Raw genomic sequence first — 8,540 nt, 5'->3', positions numbered from 1 at the left:
TTGTGAACTGTTTGACGGTCCTTAAAACAATCCTTTTATATGTCTAGGGTTAGGAGAAAAGAAAGCTCAAAGACATATACACAGATCCCAAGAAAATCATAATAGAATTTTGAAATTCTTAAACCTCGACAGATAGAAGGTGTCGAGCACACGAGGCTTTGAACAACTTTCTTAAGCTCGATAGATGCAACTGTCGAGCTTTAATGAATTTACACTATCAGCTTGTTTTCTTGGACAGACTTGAAGGCTTCAACACTTGATCTTGAAACATAGTTTCTTGAAGTATTTAAACACATCCTAAATCTACTCACATACAAGTAAAGTGTGTTTGGTCAAAGGATAAGCCAATTACATAAAGTAGTGACATATGTTCCTAACAAGTTAAACACATATGTCCTAACACTTTAAGGTTCTAATTTCATCTACAGATATATCAACATGCTCGAGCTGGTTTCTGTATATAAAAAGAAAAAACAAATATGCAGCTTAATATTCAGAGCTTTTTATGCAAAAGGCCAAAAAAAAAAAAATACAAGGAAGGAAAACTTACTCCCCGATGTAACTTAGGATTAGGAATGTCTTTCGGAACTCAAGCTCTCCCCAGGCCGCTAACTTGGGACTAATAGCATTTTCCATACTCGAAGAGAATGAGCCTCTTAGGTGCCCTTAAAATGGCATAGGAAAGTGAGAAATAGCATTACTTTTGGGCACAAAAAAGTAGCTACATTAAAATCATATAGCATTGTATGGCTTACAGTGTCAAGGAGAATTCTAGCAATGGACACTAATATAACAGTGTGTGTGTGTCAGTGTTATACATGTTAAACTTGTTCCCAAACATAGTAACCAAATTTTCACTTTCTTTCAAGGTTTCAATGCTAAACACAGTAACCAAAGTTGGAACCTTGAAAGCATAAGTGCAATTTGCTTTAAATTTTCCTTCTTTTTAACCTTACTTGAAGCTTGAGTGGATTGTTGCTCATCCTTTATTTCCTGGAGGAAAAATAGAAAATAATTATAAAAAAAAAAAAGAAAAAAAAAAAGAAGAAGATTAACATGCACAATAAATATTCCAATTTTCCACATGGTAGTTTTTTTTTTGAATCAACGTAGTACCTTTTATTCAATGAATACCATCAAAGTTTGCAAAAACACAAGAATGAAACTGTGGTGGAACATCCTCCAACCACACACTATAATTTGAAACATTTAAAGCAAAACGAGCTAAAACATGAGCAACCATATTACCCTCTCTCTTAACATAAGAGTAGTGTAATTTACTAAAACATCTAGCCATAACAACACCAAGCCCTGATCTTTGCTCCCTACTAAATAGTGCACCATCAAAATTGACCTTTACCATGTCCAAGATAGGAGCTCTCCAAAGAACTCGGATCAGTGTGGACTATGGTAAAGAAGGTTGCTGCACCGCCTGGAATTCCGTTAGGAGTTCTTTGGCCATGTTTGCGAGCTGATTTGGACTACAACAAGGTTGGTTGGTTCTGACTCGATACCGATGTGTCCATATTTTCCAAATAGTGACTAAGAACACAGTGATTTTCACCTTCAAAAGTGGCCATGGAAGTGGTTTCCAGATGGCACAGTATGGAGGCTGATTGGATTGATCTGGCTCGTTACCCTTCATTGCTGTTGTTGAGATTTTTTCCTTGTCTGGAATATTGACCATATTAAGCACTAGCCGTTGGGATTGCTCGGAATTAAAGTTAATACGATCAAAAATAGGTGCGCTGTCAAGCACAATTAATACTTCTTCAATATTACTTATTTTTGCTACCAATGTATCACACTTTACTTCCATAAACGAAATAAGAGGTGCATTAAACAGGCTAGACTCAGTAATGAATGGTTGGGATTTTGGACTTTCCATAGTAGTTGTAAAGTTTGAAACCTCTGCTAGCTTTGAAGTCGGCATTAATGAGGAATCAATCCCACAAAACTCGATTTCCGTAACTGTTGTAATGTCCGTTTGCACCGTCACAATAGTTTCTTGCACCGATTCATTGCCGCCTCCCTCCGCTGAAGCTACATCGCCAAATTCACTAATGTCGAAAACACCCTCTAAAAACAAAGATTTTCTTTCACTTTCTATCCGTTCGCCAGCTGTATTGGGTAATAACTCACTCCATGATCCTTGCAACGAATTTGGCCTTACCTACACCTCCTTGATATCCCTTGATTGCGCTTTTATTGGAACCTCTTTCAACGGTGGCTTCCCTCAGCCTTGTTTCATTTAGGCAGCTCCGGTACCCTGCGCAACTGGATTCAAATGAACATCAGAAAAATTTGGTTTGTTTGACTGCGCTAATGGCTTTACTTTCGACTTGTAAACGCCAGAGATCGAGATAACTAATTTGCATGAAGTTGAAACTCTACCCCGAATATACAGAAAAGTATTTCCCCAACCCCACAACAAAAAAAACCCCACAAGCTCCACGGATACTCTTAATATCCCTAGAGAGACAAAAGGACAACCCCAAAACAAAAGACTCCTCCGAGTAGAAGGGACAAACAATTTCTACTGCTGAAGACAAGGAGGGAAATCCCCCTTTTCTTAACAACAGAGAGACAAGGAGGAATATCCCCTCCATTGACTGACGCTTTCCACATGGTAGTTGGCAGGTACTTTAGGTAAAACTATAAAGTGTAAAACCACTTTGAGCAGCCAACCTAAGCAGATTTCATTGCAGTACAATCATTTCATACCGGAAGGCCCTTCATTTCTGGTCTGATGTGAACATTCTCTTCCTTAACTTTCTCAACCCACCCCTTCAAGTTTTTGAGATCTCCCTTGATAACAATGACTGCATCGCCCTTCACAAAATGACATTTCTGTCTATTTGCAAATAAAGTCGACGAACTAGCCATGTTGTTCTCTCCATTCGCACCAGGTTTCTAAAATTTTTCAAGTTCATCAAAAGTAGGTTTTATATTTTGAGAGCAAATTGATATCATGGTGTAGGAGGCAAAATTTTAAGCCAATCATAAAATGCCACATCCAAATTTAGTGACAAAATTTAAATTAATATGTCATTAAATTAGATAAATCAAGTGTTGACATGTGTCATTTAAGATGATATTTATCCTAATTAAATAGAGAGATCTTGATGATAATTATCCTAATTAAATAGAGATAAATATCTCAATTAAATTGGAATGATAATAGTTAGTCATTATCTCTATTAAAATAAATAATAATAATAGAGATAATTATCTACAAGGAAGTCAATCCCAAGTGGGACTTATCCTTTGAAACCATTATAAATAGAGGGCATACCTCCTCTCATTTACGGAATTTTTTTAGATGTCGAAACTCTAGAGAAATTCTACCTCAAGAACACATGAAGAACATTCAAATAAGTTCTTTGAAGTTCTATTGGAATTAAGCTGAAAAAACCTCCATAAACTTCAGCAAACCTCAAATCCTTGAAGCTCAATGGATCAAGCCTCTAAAGCCCCGAAGAACTTCAACCTAAAAACCTTCACATTCAAAGACTTGTAAAACAATAAATCTCTAATAAGCTCAAAGCTAGAGGTTTGTTGTGGCCGTTTAATCCATCTTCCAACTAAAGTCAAGGAGATTCCTTGTACGAGTCAAGTTTAATGAAGATAGAATCAGAGGGTATTCTTTTGTAAAAGAATTGAAATAGAGATTGTACTCATTATTCATCAATACAAATTATTATTTGCAAACCATATTTCTTTTCAATTGTTTAATTTTCTACCATTGGAAAATTTGTATTTACAAATTTTTGGCATGCTTGGTGGGACCATCTCCACCTCTCATCTCTTCTTCATCAACTTGTCACATCCTTTAAGGCCATATGGCTTCAAAGAAGACTCAAATCGACAACCCTCTTTTTGGAACAAGTGAAGTTGATCCTACACTTGATTCAAACTTTGATATTCCCTATACTGGACCCATGACAAGGGGAAGGATAAAAGCCTTTGCAGAAGTCTATGCTCAAACAACACCTATACCCCAATCCTCGTCTATTTTCAACACTTCTGAAACTGAGAAGTCACAAACAGCCCCATCTACTCAAGGGGTAAGCAAAGATGTAGCTGGCCTCGTCCAAGAAATGTTGTCTCAACCAGCTTTGTCACTAGAACCAACACAAGAAGCTCTAATTGTTGAAGAAGAGGATGAATCACTTAATGGCTCTGAATTCTCTTTTTCAGAAAATATTCCTACTTCCAAGCTTAGGGAATCCCCTCACTCTGTTAGTTCATCTACCATGCCAGTCATGATGACTAACACAACATCTTTGGAGGAACAAGTCTTGACCATAGCCCAAACTTTAGAAGAGCTAATGAAGTCCATGAAAGAGAAGGAAGCATTGAAAGACACACAAATAACTTTGTTGATGAATACGATGGGGAATACATCTGGAACGAATCGTGAAGATGAAAGCTTTCAATCAAAACAAACCTATAATGACAAACCCGAGAGTTCAACAAAGGATCTCAAACTCTCTGTATCTCTCCTGACCAGCTCAAGGAGTTAATCAAGGAAGCTATCAAAGATCAAGTTGGGGGTGGAAATCAATCGTCCAAGGCAGCATGTAGCTCATTTCGTGGAAACTTGTAACAATGCTGGTACTTACGGGGATCTCATGGTCAAGCAATTTGTTCACTCTTTGAAAGGAAATGTGTTTGATTGGTATACTGATCTAGCGCCTAGCTCTATTGATAGTTGGAATCAAATGGAAAGAGAATTCCTAAACCGTTTCTACAGTACTCGACGTACTGTTAGCATGATAGAACTCACCAATTCAAAGCAATGGAAAGAAGAGCCTATCATTGATTACATTTAGTGGTGGAGAAACCTTAGTCTTAACTGCAAGGATCAATTATCTAAGACATCCACAATTGAGATGTGTATTTAAGGAATGAATTGGGCTATAAGCTATATCCTTCAAGGAATAAAGCCTAAAACATTTGAAGAATTAGCAGCACACGCCCATGACATGGAGCTTAGTATTGCTTCCAATGGTCACCAAGGCCCACCTATTCAAGAACCTTGCAAGGGGAGAGAAAGACAAGATACTCACAAAAGGGGCAAATTCCCTCCTAAACTGGAAAACAAGTAGTCTTTGATTGTGACTATTGGTCCTCTAAAAGTTCCAATTAAACTCAAGATAAAAAAACAGACCTCTGCTCTCACTCAAGAAAGAAGGAGAAGACCAACATTACAAGAAATGCAAGAAAAGCAATATCCATTCCCTGATTCCGATACATGTTGGATCATCTACTTGAGTTGAAGTTGATTGAGCTACTGGAGATGAAACGCCCTGAAAAGGCTGACCAAACAAATGATCCCAAGTATTGCAAGTATCATCGCCTTATACGCCACCCCATTGAGCAATGCTTTGTGTTGAAAGATAAAATCATGGAGCTAGCTCGTCAAGGAAAGATCATGTTTGATGATGAAGTTGCAACTGCCAATCTAGCCATGGTAGCCTCAACAACTACTTCTACTTATTTCACCATTCAATTTGGATCATTTAAGCCTATTGAGGTGAAAGTACCTTTCTCCCCAGTGCCAATTCCCGAGGATTATATATTTTCATCTCTTACATGTTATCAAGTAAGTGGTGAAGAAGAATCTTCAAAAAGTGAGGAGGAAACAGAGCGAGCTATTATGTATAGAGCATATTGGTCTTCAATCATTTTCATTGATAATGATCGTCTGTTGGGATCCAAGATTCACAATCATCCCTTATTTGCGACTGGTTATATTTGAGAACAAAAAGTCAATCGTATCCTTATTGATGGTGGATCTACAGTTCACATTCTGCCACTCAAAATATTGAAAGAGCTTGGAATCTCCTTGGATGAACTACGTCCCAGTAAATTGATGATTCAAGGCTTTAATCAAGGTGGACAAAGAGCCATTAGGAAGATTAGGCTTCAAACGCTCATAGGTGAAATGGAATCAAGTGCACTCTTACATGTCATTGATGCTAAGACCACCTACAAACTACTTATAGGAAGACCATGGTTGCATGAGTATGGTGTTTTGCCATCTACGTATCACCAATGCCTTAAATATTTCCAAGATGGACAAGTAAAAAAGATTGTAGTTGATCACAAGCCCTTTACTGTAGCAAAATCACATTTTGCTAATGCAAAATTTTACTTGGAAGATCATACACTAGAGGAAGCACAAGTCATTGTTTCACTATCTAGAAAAGAAGTAAACCTCCCTTCCAAAACTTCAAAGATTGTCTCTCCAATTGAGGAGAAGAAAACCAAGCCAATTAAGGAGAAGGAAACCAAGCAAACAAAGACTTCCATAAAAGAGAAGAAGTGTCATGCCTCTTAAGCAATTAAGGTAGCCCATGTGTTACACTATGTCCCAGTCACCAAAAGGAAAGAGGGCCAATCACCATTTTCAGGAGATGGAGAGTTGGCATTGGAAGATCTGCAAGGACTAACTCTCCCAGTTGCTAAAATCGCAAAACCAAGAATCTCAAACCAACCATTGAAAGGGTTTAGAAGACCATCCCAATGACCAATCGTTGAACACAGAACTTTGCCCACCAAACGAACTAAAGAGGGTTTTGACCCTAATGCATATGGACTCATGGCTAAAGCTAGTTATGACCATGAGAAGCCGAATGGTTTGGGTAAGCTCATCCCTGAAGCCTCTAGAAAAAGGGAACACCAGGTGTCAAAGGCTAAAGGTTTTGGTGTAACAAATTCTAAGGTTGAAATTGGATACACTCCATCACTCCTGTTCATTTTCCCATTCGAAAAGCTAGTGTTTCAGTAATTTCAACAGATTATGAGGAAGAAGAACAGTCCTCAAACCTATCAAAAAAATCATCTGTTTTTTATCGCATTGGGCAACCCACTTCACATATCTCAGTCTTTGATAGGTTAGGGACACAAGAAGATAACTTTGTTTTTAACCCTCAAGGCTCTATTTTCACAAGACTCAGTCACTCAACTCCTTCTCAAGTTAACACTCGAGGTTCAGTTTTCACAAGGCTCAGTCATGCAAGCCCTTCTCAGCTCTCGAAAGATTTGAAGTCAAAGTGAGAGAAGAATGAGAGGATAAATCTTCTCCCTAGAGGTGCTAACGACACTGAAAGTTCAAATATGTGTATAAACACCCTTGAACGTTTAAACCCCCAATTTACAAATTAACCAATTCAAACTTTATGTCAAACAACTAGTGTGCGGAAAATGAACATAAGCTATAATATAGAATAGGATAAACTATCTAAGCCAAATTAAAATCACAACCCATAGCAAATAATAAAAGGCAAAGATAAAAGGGAAGGAAGATGCAAACACAAAGACAACACGCGATGTGTTATCGAAGAGGAAACTGAAGCCCTCGGCGCAAAACCTCTCTGCCGCCCTCCAAGTGGTAAACAATCCACTAGAAAATGTAGTTGGGATACATGGACAGCAATAGACCCTCCAAGCCTAATCTACCCAGTGCACCTAAGCCCTCCAAGCTTCTTGCTCCAACGAGGTTGCGCCAAACCTTTTTCTTTTCTAGCTTCCCGAATTCCGCTACTAGACCATAGCATCAACCAATGTAGATTGGTTCCTTCCTAACTGCTTCCCAGAAAACCAAAAAGCCCTCACACAGTGATGAATATGGTGAGAACAAGGTTTTGGTAAAATGCCTCTCAAGGATTTGACAATGAAGAGGAAGAGAGTTGAGGAATTTGAAGAGACTCTAATGTATAGATTGTAGGTGAATCAATCTTGTTTTTCTTTAGGGTTTCTCTCTCAAAATTCTCTTTGGAAGCTCTCTTTCATTTGTGGGTATAAGGGGTATTTATACTGGAGTGAGAGAGGAATGTGAAACGTCAGGATTCACAAAACAGGGGTGGCTCGCGGCTTGAGCTCGCGACTTGACTGAGTCGCGAGATCCAGTCGCGAGATAACCGTATGGCCAGTTGTCCTGTTTTGTCTTGTAGTGCTCCAGCTAGCATGACTGTTTACCTTCTAACACGCTTGGCACGTGTGCTGCGTCTGGCGGCTTAAAGCCGCGAGCCACCCACGAGAACAAGCCGAGAGTCTCTGTTTTCTTGCACACTCTTGAGCAATCAACATTCTATCTCCCTCACTACCCTTACAACAAACCCACCTAAATATAGGGTTACTAAATGCTGAAATACAAGCAAATTTGGCACGGAATAAAGCCAATAAAATGGTTGATTAAATTCAACCTTACAGACACACTTATTGTTGATCAAGACTCAAATGAGATTCGAAGCTCCATTTCATCTCGTATGAAATGTAGAACCATTTGGGAAGTGAATACTGGAGAAGCCCTGATTGCAAAAAAGCATACAATGGTGACCACAAACCAAGATCTAGAAGATGAAGCCGTTACCTCAGTAAATCATATAACAATCATTGAAGACACGAAAGAAGAATCCCCTATTAAAGATGATACTGAGGATGCTCCACCCTCATTTGAAGAAGGCGTACAAACTACAGTTGATGAATTGAAGGAAGTCAACATTGGCACCACCGAAGACCGTAGGCCAGTC

The sequence above is a fragment of the Quercus robur genome, chromosome 1 (assembly GCF_932294415.1).
Source record: "Quercus robur chromosome 1, dhQueRobu3.1, whole genome shotgun sequence".
Classification (NCBI taxonomy): Eukaryota; Viridiplantae; Streptophyta; class Magnoliopsida; order Fagales; family Fagaceae; genus Quercus; species Quercus robur.
This window is presented reverse-complemented; position numbering follows the sequence as displayed.